This window comes from Dendronephthya gigantea, unplaced genomic scaffold, assembly GCF_004324835.1.
Source record: "Dendronephthya gigantea isolate DGI-Jeju-01 unplaced genomic scaffold, DenGig_1.0 000219F, whole genome shotgun sequence".
Classification (NCBI taxonomy): Eukaryota; Metazoa; Cnidaria; class Anthozoa; order Malacalcyonacea; family Nephtheidae; genus Dendronephthya; species Dendronephthya gigantea.
This window is the reverse complement of record NW_021163229.1, coordinates 145,311-161,617: the sequence shown is the minus strand read 5'-3', so window position 1 is coordinate 161,617 and position 16,307 is coordinate 145,311. Positions and strand designations below refer to the sequence as shown.

Genomic DNA, 16,307 nt, shown 5'->3' with positions numbered 1-16,307 from the left:
TCACAAATATTTAAGTCTTTTACTCACCCTTACCATACACAGTTAAAAAAAGCAATTCTTATCAGAGAGTTGAACTCCGGACCCCTGGTTTACGAGACCAGTGCTCTAACCACTGAGCTAATAGGGCAAACCCGTAATACTTTTGAAAAAGGTAAAATGAATCATCGGCGAAAAATAGTTATTCCTGCCAAGCTAAAACTAAAAGGGAAAATATTAGTGTTAAAGTTTGGTCGATCAATTCAGTAGCTTTCACAAACACCATTAATGAGATTATCCTGTAGACGATGGCAATGGTATTCATACGGTGATATGATAGTTGAAAATGTTACAGTGTTATTTTTGAGTTACAAATTATTCTTGAGTTATGAAAAATGTGCCACGCACTATAAAAAAGTGGCACGAATTCATTTTCCTGATGTTCAGTACTTGTATATGATGGACTTTGCTGGCCCCCTTCTCTACAGAGATAACCGAAAGTCAACGAGCAAGGCTTACGTTGCTCTTTACACCTGCTCTACGACAAGAGCCGTTCATCTGAAGTTGAGCAAGAGCATGGACGCTGACGAATTCAAGAAAGGGTTTAAAGAGTTCGTTGCTAGTTGCGGTACACCAAACAAGATCGTGAGTGATAATGCGTTAACCTTAAAAGCGACCAAACAGTGGCTAGACAGTCTTACTAAGGATACGGACTTGTTTAACTACCTAACGACGCAGAGGATAACTTGGCAATTTAATTTGTCTAGAGCCCCCTGGTGGGGTGGCTTCTTCGAGAGGCTTGTCGGGATAATGAAATCCAGTTTAGCAACTCCTAATGAGGGAAATAACGATAAGCAAGGCGCTAGTGAGAGACCTTCGAGAGCAGCGAAAGTAACGGCAAGAAATCGTATAGTCGGAATTGTAATGAACGAAGAAGAAGAGGAATGAAACGAAGGACGATGAGTGACATTAAAGCTGTCAGCCAGGACACTTTAATGGGGGGAGGGTGTTAGAAACTGTGAGACAGCGCGGGAGCTGGGATTGACATTTATAGTGAAATTATGTTAATTCATGGAAGAGAACAATAACATGTGCTTTTGTCATTTTTGAACATGGAGCGAGCGAGTGAGATCAGAAGAAAACCTTTGTATATTATTATGTTTATAAATATGTTTAACAAAACGAAGTGAATCATTCAGTGTCTCTGGGACCATTCCTCACATGGGAAAAGTTTTTGTCGAAGATATGTGAACATTCCAGTGACACATATATAGTTCAGTACTCTTAGCGCATGCGCGCAAAGTGGAGAACATGTGTTCCGCTAACGACAATAGAATTCTAGTTTACATGTTTCACGTTTGTACTATTTCTATCGATCTAATCCACGAAATAAAACAAAGTTATCAAATCCTTTCCGTCATATATATTATACTCTACATAATTTGGTGCCGTGACCAGGATTATGGCGGAAAATCTACAAAAATTGCAAGCATCACGAGCGGGCTATCGAGCCCATTTGACACAAACAATCAAGAAGGCGGCAAATATTCTAACGAAAGAGGATTCTCTAACGGACAGTGATATTACATCGATAAAGCGAATCATTGATCAATTGACTCGGAAAAGGTCGATTCTGGAAGAACTGGACGAAAAAATCGTAGCGTTGGTCGAAGAACCGAAAGAACTCGAGAAAGAAATATTCCAATCTGAAGACATCAAAGAAGAAATTGACGAGACAATAGCAGATAAGTAGCACTATTGAACGCTTTCAATCAACTAAGTTGTCTCCGAGTAACCCTCCCTCTGAAGTACCTCAAGTAGTCGTAGAAAATGCAAGAGATCAAACCTCCTCAACATCCGTCAACACAAATGATCAAACACACTCGGGGACCCCTAATGAGATTGCTCAACAAGAGACTGTCCCCCCTCCTACAGAGACTCAATTACAAATAGAAACCCCAGTTGTTACACCAGTACTTCCAACAACCCCACCATCAACTACCCCCCATCACCCTAGCCCTCTCAATCAAAATAGTCGTTTACCAAAATTAAACCTTCCAACATTTTCTGGGAACCCACTACAGTGGTTTACATTCTGGGACTCATTTGAAGCCACAGTCCACACCAATCCAACCCTAGGGGATGTAAAAAGTTTAGTTATCTTAAGGCCCAACTGGTGGGGATGCATCAAGAGCTATTACAGGGTTTCCCCTTACAAATCACAACTATACCAAAGCTGTCCAACTCCTAAAGGAAAGATTCGGTGACCCAACCAAAGTGATTAATGCGCACATGCACTGTTTACTTGAATTGCCAAACCCCAACTATGAACTAGCAAGTTTACAACTATTCTATGACACAATGAGAGAACCACATCAGGGGTTTGGAATCTCTTGGAAAATCCCACAGCAATTATGGAGACCTCCTAGTCCCAATCATTCTGGGGAAATTGCCACAGCAAGTCCGAACAAACTTGGCCCGCGACCATGACAGTCATGAATGGAAATTTACACAACTAAGAGAATCTATTCGTAAAGAAATAAGAATTCTAGAAGCTGGTGCTCATTCCAGCCTCATGCAAGCCAAACTACCATCACCTAAACACACAACAGCGGGTTCATTTCTAACACAAACACAAGGGAACCAGCATTATACCACCAAGCACAAGCCAGGAAATGTCATAAAACGATGTGCCTACTGCAAAGGACCACACCCTACCCACAACTGTAATGTTGTAAAGGATTGTCAAGAGAGATGGTCAATAGTAAAAAGGGAAAAACTGTGTTTCAATTGCCTGGGAAATCACAAATCATCTAACTGCCAATCAAAATTCCGTTGTCTGAAATGTAAGAGTAAACACCATACTACCCTATGTCCCCAATCAACAACACCACCTCCTCCCCCTACATTTACACCCCAACCACCACCTCCTCCCCCTACATTTCCACCCCAACCTTCCCTCCCTACTCCTCAAAACACACAAAGCAATCCTCAGGTTCCCTCCTCTATGGCAAATACACAACAATCAACATCTACCCATGCAACCCTTGTCCCATCCACCCATTCCGCAACAGTACGGCATGTTTCCCTCCTAAAAACAGCAATTGCAACTGTCAGCACAGGGCAACTAACATGTGACGCCAATATCCTTCTTGATGAAGGAGCTCAACGGTCCTTTATTACCACCGATCTAACGAAGCAACTCGGAGTTTTGCCCACCCAAACAGAGGAAATTTCACTATCAGCCTTTGGTGCCCAAACCCCATCTAGACGTCACCTCCCATTGACCACGGTTTTTATCATTACTCGTACTGGACAACAAATTCCATTGGAAGTTCTTGTAGTTGATGAGATAGCAACACCCCTCCAGATCCCAATTCGCCAGCACATAACCGACATGCCACATCTGAAGGATCTAACCCTAGCACATCCTATAACAACTCAAGAGGACTTTCGCGTATCATTACTTATTGGAGCTGACCATTATTGGGATATTATAGAAGACAAAGTGATTCGCGGCCAGGGCCCCACTGCTGTTGCGTCCAAACTCGGCTATCTCCTTTCTGGGCCATTACCATCACCCTTCCGACCTCCCACTACACTTGTAAATTTGTTACAAGCAATCAAATCTACCAAGCAAACAGAATTTGACCTAGAAAAGTTTTGGTCCCTCGAGTCGATCGGCATTACTCCACCCTCCCACACCGAAAACCAAGGAGATTTCCTGGGAAACTACATTGACACCTCCATTACCAGAAACCCAAATGGCAGTTATACAGCTAAATTCCCATGGAAAGATGATATACCAGCACTCCCAGACAATTACTTGGCATGTGAGCGTCGCACCCGAGCAATGATACGTCGACTTACCGCTACCCCTGACCTTCTGAAACAGTACGGGGACATTATCAAAGAGCAAACCAAACGAGGATTCATTGAAAAGGTTGAAGAAACCAAACCAACTGATAAAACACATTACATTCCACACCACCCCATCCAGAAGGAATCGACAACAACACCAGTCAGAGTTGTCTTCGACTGCAGCTTTCACTCATCACCGAATTCTCCTAGTTTGAATGACTGTCCTCACTGGCCCACCGTTCTTAAATGACATGTGTGCTATTTTACTACGGTTCCGCTCATTCACCTATGGCCTATCCGCCGACATTGAGAAAGCCTTCCTCCATGTTGGACTCGATGAAAGTGATCGAGACTTCACTAGATTTCTTTGGCTGTCAGACCCTACAAACCCAGAGAGCAAATTTGACACCTTCCGCTTCAAAACCGTCCTTTTTGGATCAACAAGCTCCCCCTTTATGTTGAATGCTACCCTTCGTTCCCACCTAGAAAACTACGATCTACCCACAGCTTAAAACATAAGGGACAATATTTATGTCGACAACATTATCTCTGGCTGTGACCAAGAAACGAGAAGTATCCAATACTACAACGAAGCCCGATCTATCATGCACGATGCACACTTCAATCTCCACTCTTGGACAACAAACAGTCCTTCGCTCCAAGAAATAGCTGTAAAGGACGGAACAGCTTCCAAAACCCATAGTCAACATCCTCGGTTTAAAATGGAACCCATCGACAGATACTCTAGCGTTCCCATCAACCCCAGGCTACACACCACCCTCAACTATCACTAAACGTCATGTATTGCAAATCTCCTCCAAAATCTACGACCCTCTAGGCTTCCTATTACCTGTGACCATCAAAGCCAAACTGTTCATCCAAGAACTGTGGCAAAACGAACTGGAGTGGGATGAACCATTACCTCTTGAACTGAAAAACAAGTGGTTAAACATTACAAAGGATCTACAAGAATTAATCAACATTTCTATACCAAGGAAATACTTTCCCCAAACTCCCTTCCCAACGTCCACAACATACATCCATGTATTTGTCGATGCCTATGGAGCTGTCCCATACCTTACTAATGAGAACCAATCGTCACTCATCATGGCAAAATCTCGAGTCGCACCCATGAAGGAACTAACCCTTCCCCAGTTGGAATTAATGGCGGCCGTAATCGGAACACGACTAGCTAATTTCCTATCCTGTACCCTTAGTTCCAGATATCCCAACCTAAAGGTAAAGCTCTGGACCGACAGTGAAATAGTACTACATTGGCTCAATAACAACAAACCACTAAAACAGTTCATAATGCATCGCATTAAGGAAAGAAAAAACCAGTTTCCCACATCAACTTGGAACCACTGCAAAACCGATCAAAACCCAGCTGATTTGCTTACCCGTGGCATCACACCATCCCAGTTACAATCATCGTCTTTGTGGGAAAAGGGACCGACATGGTTACTACAAGAATCAGAATGGCCACTTTGGAATCCCTCACGCATAATAAACCTCTCCCTTTTCGAAAAAGAGACGGTAGAACCAACTACAATCACATCAAGCGAAACTAACCCAGAAGACACAAAGTCGGGAATTCACATCGTCATTGACACAGCTCGGTACAGTTCATTAGCAAAACTACTGTCTGTCGCTACCTATGTCTATCGCTTTCTTCAGAATATTCGTAAGTCAAGAATCGCAGGGCCAATCTCCACAGCAGAAAGACAAACAGCACTGAAAGTGTGGATCAAAAATTGCCAAACTGTGCACTACAGCAACGAAATCGCCAATCTCACATCCCCGTCATCCTCCCATGTTCGTCTTCCCTTAGTACGACAGCTTCGACTATTCTTAGACCAAGACGGATTTTTCTTTTCGGCGGAGGATATACATAATGCGCCACTTAGCGAACTCGCCAGATTTCCATACCTACTCCCAAAAAACGATAGACTCACTGAACTGATCGTGCAAGACACCCATCATAACAATTACACTCTGGAATCAATGCCACCGTCACTGCACTTCGACAAAGCTACTGGATAACCTCCATACGTCAATATGTAAGGAAGTTACTTCGACGCTGTGTCACCTGTCGGAAAGTTACCGGTACTCAATTTAAGACCCCAGACCCCGCACCTCTACCAAAAATCAGAGTCGAAGAAAGACCACCATTCACCGTGACAGAGTGGATTCGCCGGACCTCTTTACGTCAGAAGCCAACTTGGAGAAACAAAGACCTACGTATGCTTGTTTACGTGTGCCGTAACAAGAAGTGTTCATCTAGAAATTGTCACAGATTTATCGAAGGAGAAGTTTCTTTTAGCCTTTCGCCGTTTTTCAAGTCGGAAGTCTCTTCCTTTCACCATGATTTCAGATAATGCTTCCACCTACATAGCCTCGGCACAAACCCTGAAGGAATTTTTGAATCTCCGTCACTCAAAGAAGCCTTCAGCAGACAAGGCGTCGACTGGAAATTTATACCAAAGCGTGCGCCCTGGTACGGCGGCTTTTGGGAGCGCCTAGTCGGTTTAACAAAGACGGCATTAAAGAAGACACTAGGTAGAGCATCGATAACACTTGAAGAACTCCAGACCCTCATCGTCGAGGTAGAAGCCATCCTAAATGATCGTCCAATTACGTTTGTGTCAAGTGATATAAACGATGAAGAGCCATTAACGTCATCGCACTTGTTGTACGGAAGAAGAATCACGTCATTACCGTTTGACACACCAATCTCTGCTGATGAACTATCAGACCCAGATTATGGAAGCGAGACAAATATTCGACGTCGAGTGAAACTACAAGCTATCCTGCTACAACAGTTCTGGAAAAGATGGAAACATGAATATTTAACGTCGCTACGGGAATTCCACCGTTCTAGTGGGGACAATAAAAAGATTATCAGGAAGGGAGACGTAGTTCTAGTTCACGATGACAATCTGGGGCCGGTTGTATGAAAGCCGGATAGCGCTACCCACCGGATAGTGTTTTTTTCAATCGCTTCAAAATCGCCCGTTATTTGCTAAAACTTTGATTAAATTTTAGTATTCCTAAATCGAAGATCCTCTTAAATAATTGTTGCTTCCAAGCTGAAATTTTATCGCTTTTCAAGCATTTTTAGAACGGTTGAAAAAATCACTATCCGGTGGATAGCGCTATCCGGCTTTGATACAACCGGCCCCTGAGATCTACTTGGAGACTAGCGGTTGTTGAAGATCTAATTCGAGGAGGTGATGAATTGGTCCGAGCGGCAAGTATTCAAACAAGCACAGGATATACGAACAGACCGATTTGCAAATTATATCCGTTGGAATTGTCAACAAATGAAGATGAGGGAAAGGAGATAACCAACCATAATGACCAAGAAAATCTCGTCAACTATTCAACAGAACGAGAGAAACCGGTTAGCAAAAAGACCAGTGAGAAATTCTGCTACGAAAGCAGTCAATAGAATTTCAGAATCGACAAAGATCTTACGCCGTCCCCCGGAGGATGTAGAAGATATGTGAACATTCCAATGACACATATATAGTTCAGTACTCTTAGCGCATGCGCGCAAAGTGGAGAACATGTGTTCCGCTAACGACAATAGAATTCTAGTTTACATGTTTCACGTTTGTACTATTTCTATCGATCTAATCCACGAAATAAAACAAAGTTATCAAATCCTTTCCGTCATATATATTATACTCTACAGTTTTATCAGGAGATTGCAACTTGAGTTCAACACTGCTTTTTTCCTTAAAAGCTAAGAAAGTAACTCAATCCCGCAAAAATTTCAAGGTATGAGGGTGATCAGGGCTTGCACGGGAATCGAACCCGTGACCTCTCGCACCCAAAGCGAGAATCATACCACTAGACCAGCAAGCCACACCTGGGGAAATAGTTCATTATCTTTCGGTAAAATTTTAAAAAAATCCGGTATATTACATGAAAAACTAAGGTTCAAGAGATTTCCGTTAATTCGTGCGGAAAACATCCCATTTTGCTGTTGAAAACAAGCCTATAAAAGAGCAATAATATCTGAATAGAGGTCCCTTTGACAAGAGGTAATTACGTTTTAGTCCAATCACCATGTTTATTTACATTATTTTTTAGTAACCGAATGGGAATGCATAAATTTGCGTTAAAAGGGTATAATATTAACCATTTCACATCAAGTATTAGAAAGACTGAAAAAAAAGCAAAGGGTCTCGTGGAACTCGCTGTGACGGTTGGCGGAAGCTTTTATCATAGGAATTGATTATTGATAGAAATCAGGCAGTTCACAGGGCGTGTAAATAGATCATGCATCAGTCATTGTGCATCACAGCATTCAGCAGCATATCCGAGACAACAATTCAACTACAATCAATGGCTGCTAATTCTGATTTCGAGCTTTAGCAGTTTTGGTCCGGGACGTTAAGTTTTTATTTTTATTAGTTGTTCTCTACAGCATAAGATATTACACGCTTTTTTATTTCAAATTAGAACTTAAATAAGATGAGCCTACACAAGAAGTTTCATTATTTACCATGCCCAAGTTTAAGGGTTAGGTACGTTACCTATACAGGGTGTATCAAAAAAAAGGTAATCCAACTTCAACACGCTATTGTACGTGAACTGCTCAGTCTATGAACGAATTTTTTTCACATTCGGAAAGATCAGGCTTTTAACTATCGGCTGACATGTTTTTTAATACCAAATGGTGAAAAAATGAGCAAATAGGAGGCTGATAAAAAGTGTTAGTCAAAATGCATATTTTCACCTTTGAGCCTAATTAAAGCAGTGCATAACAAAAGAAAAAAACAATTAATCACAACATGTCACAGCTTGCACTGGTTTTATGCCGCATTGCTTAGAATGTTCTCCTAATGTGATTTATTCCTACTTAATATGAATATGCGGGTCGCTTATTCAAAAGCAAAATTCTTCATTTAAATCCCAAAGAGATTTCATTTTCAATGGTTTTAGTCCCAACTCTCAGAGGTGAAAATATGCGATTTTGACTAACACTTTTTAGCAGCCTCCTATTTGCTCATTTTTTCACCATTTGTTATCAAAAACATGTCATTCGATGGTTAAAAGCCTAACCTTTCGGAATGTGAAAAAAATTCGTTAATAGAATGAGTAATTCACGTACAATAGCGCACCAAAGTTGGATTACCTTTTTTTTGATACACCCTGTATGAACAAGCTTTGATCTTGGTTGATGATAAAAATAGAACACAATAAAATACAATGAATTAGTATACAGGGTGTCCCAAAAAAAACGAAAACTATTGAAATCACTCATTGTTAAAATTTGAATGCCGTGTTCACGAATTTCAGCCCGTGGGGATTTAATGCAACTTATAAAATGCTAAATGCTTTGTGTTTTTAGAAAAAGGGGACATGTCGAAGGTCATGGTCCTTGAGATGCACATTTAAATATTGTTATCCATATTTGTAAATTGTAAAAATTGTTAGTAAATATCATTTTTGCGTACAAGCAAGTTTTACTGCATCATATGCATGCATAAAAATGCGTATGGCAAACATTTATACACCTGTGGGTCCCAACAGAGTGCTTAGGCATTCAAACTACAGGGTGTCCCAAAAAAAACGAAAACTATTGAAATCACTCATTGTTAAAATTTGAATGCCGTGTGCACGAATTTTAACCCGTGGGGATTTAATGCAACTCAGTGAAATGCTAAATGGTTTGTGTTGCTAGAGAAAGGAGACATGTCGAAGGTCATGGTAATTGAGATGCACATTTAAATATTGTTAATGAATATCATTTTCGCGTACGAGCAAATTTTACTGCATCATATGCATGCATAAAAATGCTTATGGCAAACATTTATACACTTGTGGGTCCCAACAGAGTGCTTAGGCATTCAAACTCTAACAATTACATTGTTATGGGTGATTTCAATAGTTTTCGTTTTTTTTGGGACACCCTGTATAACAATTGCATTGTTATGGGTGATTTCAATAGTTTTCGTTTTTTTTGGGACACCCTGTAGAAATCAAATACTTATCGAGTTTAGGTGGAAAATGTGAAGAGCTTCGTCAGAGATTCGAACTCTGGACCCCTGGTTTACAAGACCAGTGCTCTAACCACTCAGCTAAGGAGGCACCCAGAAAAAAATGTATGCGCAAATAGAAATATAAACAAATGTTTCAAAAAACATATTTTTAAGGTAAATTTTTTCACGGCGAATATTGAATGCGTAATGATCACAAATATTTAAGTCTTTTACTCACCCTCACCATAGACAGTTAAAAAATATTAAGCTTTATCAGAGAGTTGAACTCCGGACCCCTGGTTTACGAGACCAGTGCTCTAACCACTGAGCTAATAAGGCAAATCCGTAACTTTTCTAAAAAAGGTAAAATGAATCACCAGCGAAAAATAGTTATTCCTGATAAGCTAAACCTAAAAGGGAAAACATTAGTGTTAAAGTTTGGTCGATCAATTCAGTAGCTCTCACAAACACCGTCCATGAGATTATCCTTTAGACGATGGCAATGGTAATCATACGATGATATGATAGTCGAAAATTTTACAGTGTTTTTTTTTAGTTACAAATTATTCTTGAGTTATAAAAAATGTGCCACGCACTATAAAAAAGTCGCACGAATTCATTTTCCTGATGTTCAGTACTTGTATATGATGATTGATAAGGTCTGCAACGTCTACATTTATGCATACCAGATCTCCTTCTTGCATGTATATTGATAGGATTGATACTGCATGGAAAAAGTTTATCGGGAGATTGCAACTTGAGTTTAGCACTGCTTTTTTTATTAACAGCTCATCATACACATCTGACCCGTAATGTGATGTATAGTCTATACACGCGCATTATTAAGATGAAGTATTTTTATAAATATTCCCCTCTTCCAGGTATGGTGCTCTGGTTTAAAAATATAATATAGAACATAAATGTGTCCCAGAGAGTCATTCAAAAAACCTAAACTGCATGGATTGTTTATCAAACGTACGGCTGTTCGCCACGAAATTAAATTGGGAATTTTCATGCACTAATGGGTACCATAGAAATATTTAACTTTTCTTTAATTTATAGAAAAGGAAGAAGCGAGCGGAGTTGAACCACTGACCCCAGTGACCTGTCAACCTGCAGTCGGATGCTCTACCACTATATGCTACTCTCTCTGAGCGTTCCATGCAGCATACCTGTCATATGCTATATTCTTAGATACCTGTAAGAGAAAGCCTGAAATAAAAAAATACATAAAAACGGAGAATGAATGTTTTAAAAGAGTTTCTACCAGGAATTGAACTCCGATTCTCGAAGTCAGAGTCCGATGTAATAACCATTACACCACAGACCCTAAAAAGCTATCAAACTTACTGACGAATGTTGACTGCATGATATAAAATTATGTAGTTTGCTTCGCGCATGCACATTATTAAGATAAAGTATTCATATAATTATATTCGTGTTAAGCTTGCACATACGCCTCATTAGCTCAGTGGTTAGAGCACTGGTCTTGTAAACCAGGGGTCCAGAGTTCAACTCTCTGATGAGGCTTTTGCATACTTTTGTATTTACAAAAGTATATAGCCAACTATAGCAACTATATAATTTGTCCTACTCAGAGCCCGAAGTGCTAACCATTACACCACAGGACATAAACACCTAGAAAAAGTACTGAGAAATTCCTGGCTTTACAGTATATCTATGCACGCCCATTATTAAGATAAAGTAATTATATTCCCTGTATTCCAGGTATGCATGGACTCCCGTTTTACAAATTTATAGAACATGCATGTGTCCCAGAGAGTCATTGAAAAAACACTAAACTACACTGATTATTTATCAATCTAACAGATTGTTGCAACGAAAATAAATTTGGGTTTTTTAATTCACTAATTAGTACGATAAAAATGTTGGATTTTTCATTCATTCATGAAAGAGAAGGGAGCGAGCGGAGTTGAACCACTGACCTCTCGATCTGCAGTCGAATGCTCTACCACTGAGCTACACTCCCTGATCGTGCAAACCTGTTTGATGCTATTCTCCTAAAAGAACATTTCTTGCTGTTCTTACCTTATTCAAAATAGCACAAGTTTTATATTCATAGCATAGAAGCAGTGTGTAGTAAGCAGGGTGGCGCCGTGGAAGCGTGCTGGGCCCATAACCCAGAGGTCAATGGATCGAAACCATTTCCTGATAAAGTTATCATTTCAATAAAAAAGATCTTTTCGAAATCTTATTCAAAAACATATATTTTTTCTCAAATGGGCTATAAGAGAAAACCAGAGCTACAAAATTTACATAAAGACATAAAATTAACAGTTCTAGCAAGGTTCTACCGAGAATTGAACTCGGATTCCCGGATTCAGAGTCCGAAGTGTTAACCATTACACCACAGAACCTAACCATCTACTGAAAGACACAGCAGAAATTGGTGTTTGAGACATTTCAACCCGGAAATATAATCGCTGGTTCCTAATCGTGTATTTCTGTACCGCTATCAAAGAGAAACCTTTTGAATAGCATGAAAAAGTTCAATTTTTCTTGCGAATACGTATTCTGCAATCTTTTGACGACTCATCATATACATCTGACCCGCGCTGTGATGTATAGTCTATATACACGCACATTATTAAGATGAAGTATTTACATATATTCCCTCTATTCCAGGTATGGAGCCCTGGTTTACAAATATAATATAGAACATGCATGTGTCCCAGAGAGTCATTCAAAAAACCTAAACTGCATGGATTGTTTATCAAACGTACGGCTTTTTCCCACGAAAATAAATTGGGATTTTTCATGCACTAATGGGTACCGTAAAAATATTTAATTTTGCTTTAATTTATAGAACTTGAAGGAGCGAGCGGAGTTGAACCACTGACCGCAGTGACCTGTCAACCAGCAGTCGGATGCCATACCACTATATGCTACTCTCTCTGAGCGTTCCATGCAGCATACCTGTCATATGCTATATTCTTAGACACCTGTAAGAGAAAGTCTGAATTAAAAAAATATATAAAGACGGAGAATGAATGATTTCTAAGAGTTTCTACCAAAAATTGAACTCCGATTCTCGAAGTCAGAGTCCGAAGTAATAACCATTACACCACAGACCCTAAAAATCTATCAAACTAACTGACGAATGTTGGCTGCATGATATATAATTATGTAGTTTGCTACGCGCATGCACATTATTAAGATAAAGTATTCACACAATTATATTCGTGTTAAGCTTGCACATACGCCTCATTAGCTCAGTGGTTAGACCACTGGTCTTGTAAACCAGGGGTCCAGAGTTCAACTCTCTGATGAGGCTTTTGCATACTTTCGTATTTACAAAAGTATACAGGGTGTATCAAAAAAAAGGTAATCCAACTTTGGTGCGCTATTGTACGTGAACTACTCATTCTATTAACGAATTTTTTTTCACATTCCGAAAGGTTATGCTTTTAACTATCGAATGACATGTTTTTGATACCAAATGGTGAAAAAATGAGCAAATAGGAGGCTGATAAAAAGTGTTAGTCGAAATCGCATATTTTCACCTCTGAGAGTTGGGACTGAAACCATTGAAAATTAACTCTCTTTGGGACTTAATTGAAGAATTTTGCTTTTGAATAAACTACCCGCATATGCATATTAAGTAGGAATAAGGAGAACATTCCAAGCAATGCGGCATAAAACCGGTGCAAGCTGTGACATGTTCATGATTAATTGTTTTTTTCTTTTGTTATGCACTGCTTTAATTAGGCTCAAAGGTGAAAATATGCGATTGCGACTAACATTTTTTATCAGCCTCGTATGTGCTCACTTTTTCACCATTTGGTATTAAAAACATGTCACCCGATAGTTAAAAGCCTGATCTTTCTGAATATGAAAAAAATTCGCTCATACACTGAGTAGTTCACGTACAATAGCTTGTTGAAGTTGGATTACCTTTTTTTTGATACACCCTGTATAGGCAACTATAGCAACAATATAATTTATCTTACTCAGCACGCTGGTCCAACTTAGCTAAGTTTCTCCCACTCGTGCAGGCTCATATTGTCAGCGGACAACTTACATAAAATTGAGAGCAAGGCGTAAAACGAAAAGCTTTTACTTTTTTATGCGAAGACCGCTGAAAAACTGAGCCGTCTTTACCGGGAGAAAATTTGCCGAATATGACCAACGTGCAGAGCCCGAAGTGCTAACCATTACACCACAGGACATAAACACCTAGAAAAATTACTGAGAACTTCCTGGCTCTACAGTATATCTATGCACGCCCATTATTAAGATAAAGTAATTATATTCCCTGTAGAGCACTGGTCTTGTAAACCAGGGGTCCAGAGTTCAACTCTCTGATGAGGCTTTTGCATACTTTTGTAAAAACTTTTACAAAAGTATATAGGCAACTATAGCAACTATATAATTTATCCTACTCAGAGCCCGAAGTGCTAACCATTACACCACAGGACATAAACACCTAGAAAAATTACTGAGAAATTCCTGGCTCTACTGTATATCTATGCACGCCCATTATTAAGATAAAGTAATTATATTCCCTGTATTCCAGGTATGGACCCCCGTTTTACAAATTTTTAGAACATGCATGTGGAGTCGAATGCTCTACCACTGAGCTACACTCCGTGATCGTGCATACCTGTTTTACATTTTTTTAGTAACCGAATGGAAATGCATAAATTTGCGTTAAAAGTGTATAATATTAACCATTTTACATCAAGTATTAGAAATTTTAACTGCGCTGACTGGTATTTTTTAAAAAATTAAAAAAATATTAAGTCGTATGTTTTGAAATTTGAAACGAAATTCCACCTAATGGCAAACAATTTCTATGAACATCTTCCAGACTATAGAGGGTTGTAGTCGGCAGGATTTGAACCTGCGCGGGAATATCCCAACAGATTTCAAGTTTGTCGCCTTAACCACCCGGCCACGACTACATAATTGCTTAGAAGTCGCTTATTTTGCTTTACCACGGATAGCTTGGAACTTACCCATGGCGAGAAATTTTGAACACGCACGCGCGGTAGATACACAGATTTCAGGAGATTCGAAACAATATGGCCACGTGAAATCACACGGCTTTATTAGGGTTATATTAAAAATGTGGCTTTACCTCTAAACTTTTTAAAAATGTGAAAATTTTCTATCTGATTCTGTTTTTAGACGTAAAACTTGATATTTTGATATCATGGATGATATTTAGATGTTAATACTTCTTGCGGTTTTGCAGGAAATAGCGAACGGCTATTAAAGTATAGAAAAACACCATTTATAGCGTCGAAAGTTGTTTTGACCGTTAAACTTTTAAGATTTTCGCGCGATCGGGCCACGATAACCAAAATGTTCTATCGGTTTTCTAAACTCCCAGCGATGATTTTGAACACCCATCAGTGCAAAAATGTGAAGAATATATATCTCTTGCGGTTTCTAGCTTCAAAATCAGCAAATTTCAACGTTATATTTTCATCAAAACTGACCTTTTTCCCCAAAAAACTCTACAAAAAATAACTCAAATTGTTTTTCATCGTCTATATTTGCTAGGCAACCAAGCCTTGACTTGTTGCCATGGTTTTAAGGCATATTCGAACTTTTTTGTCGCATTTTAGGGTATTTAGAATGTGATATATCGTGTGTATTTCACTTGTGATTCGTTAGAATAAATTAGAACAATTTATTCGTTAGAATAAATTAGAACCCCCCTGTGCGTGTCCAAAATTTCTCGCCATGTGTTTATTTTACCGCAGATTTTACGTGGTGGGCACATTAATAGGTTCCCTGGAATTGGTATGCCTTCCAAACTGCTTTTCAATTGCCAGCAGAATTTTGGAATTATAATAAGACTGAAAAAAAAGAAAGGGTCTCGCAGAACTCGCTGTGACGGTTGGCGGAAGCTTTTATCATAGTAATTAATTATTGATAGAAATCAGGCAGTTCACAGGGCGTGTTAATAGATCATGCATCAGTGATTGTGCATCACAGCATTCAGCAGCATATCCGAGACAGCAATTCAACTGCAATCAATGGCTGCTAATTCTGATTTCGAGCCTTAGCAGTTTTGGTCATGGGCGTTAAATCTTTATTTTTATTAGGTGTTCTCTACAGTATAAGACATTACACGCTTTTTTATTTCAAATTAGAACTTATATAAGATGAGCCTACATAAGAAGTTTCATTATTTACCATGCCCAAGTTTAAGGGTTTGGTATACGTTACCTATATGAACAAGCTTTGCTCTTGGTTGATGATAACAATGGAACACATGTCAATAAAACCCAATGAATTATTATAGATATTGATTTATAAAGAACAAGTCATGAAACTTTGTTCAGTATCGTTATATACAAGAAGCCGGTCAAAACACTCGTTCATGTTCGTAGATACTTATTAAAAAAAACCTTGCGCGAATAGAAATGTAAACAAATGTTTCAAAAAACGTATTTTGGAGTTAAATTTTTTCACGGCGATTATTAAATGCGTAATGATCACAAA

The 16,307-nt window shown here is 39.2% G+C and overlaps 1 protein-coding gene and 8 non-coding genes across 9 annotated transcripts in view; 2 read left to right on the top strand and 7 right to left on the bottom strand.

The window, feature by feature from the left end:
• The window catches only part of LOC114539808, a 247,148-nt gene that overhangs the window by 105,326 nt on the left and 125,515 nt on the right, over window positions 1–16,307 (bottom strand). The gene's annotated exons all lie outside the window — the stretch shown is intronic.
• On the bottom strand, window positions 55–127 carry Trnat-cgu. The gene has a single exon. It is a non-coding gene; the product is annotated as a tRNA-Thr (tRNA).
• On the bottom strand, window positions 7,636–7,707 carry Trnap-ugg. The gene has a single exon. It is a non-coding gene; the product is annotated as a tRNA-Pro (tRNA).
• Trnat-cgu lies at window positions 10,097–10,169 on the bottom strand. Its single transcript has one exon. It is a non-coding gene; the product is annotated as a tRNA-Thr (tRNA).
• Trnat-ugu lies at window positions 11,288–11,360 on the top strand. Its single transcript has one exon. It is a non-coding gene; the product is annotated as a tRNA-Thr (tRNA).
• Window positions 11,749–11,820, bottom strand: Trnac-gca. The gene has a single exon. It is a non-coding gene; the product is annotated as a tRNA-Cys (tRNA).
• Window positions 12,137–12,208, bottom strand: Trnaq-cug. Its single transcript has one exon. It is a non-coding gene; the product is annotated as a tRNA-Gln (tRNA).
• Window positions 13,053–13,125, top strand: Trnat-ugu. Its single transcript has one exon. It is a non-coding gene; the product is annotated as a tRNA-Thr (tRNA).
• Trnas-uga lies at window positions 14,674–14,755 on the bottom strand. The gene has a single exon. It is a non-coding gene; the product is annotated as a tRNA-Ser (tRNA).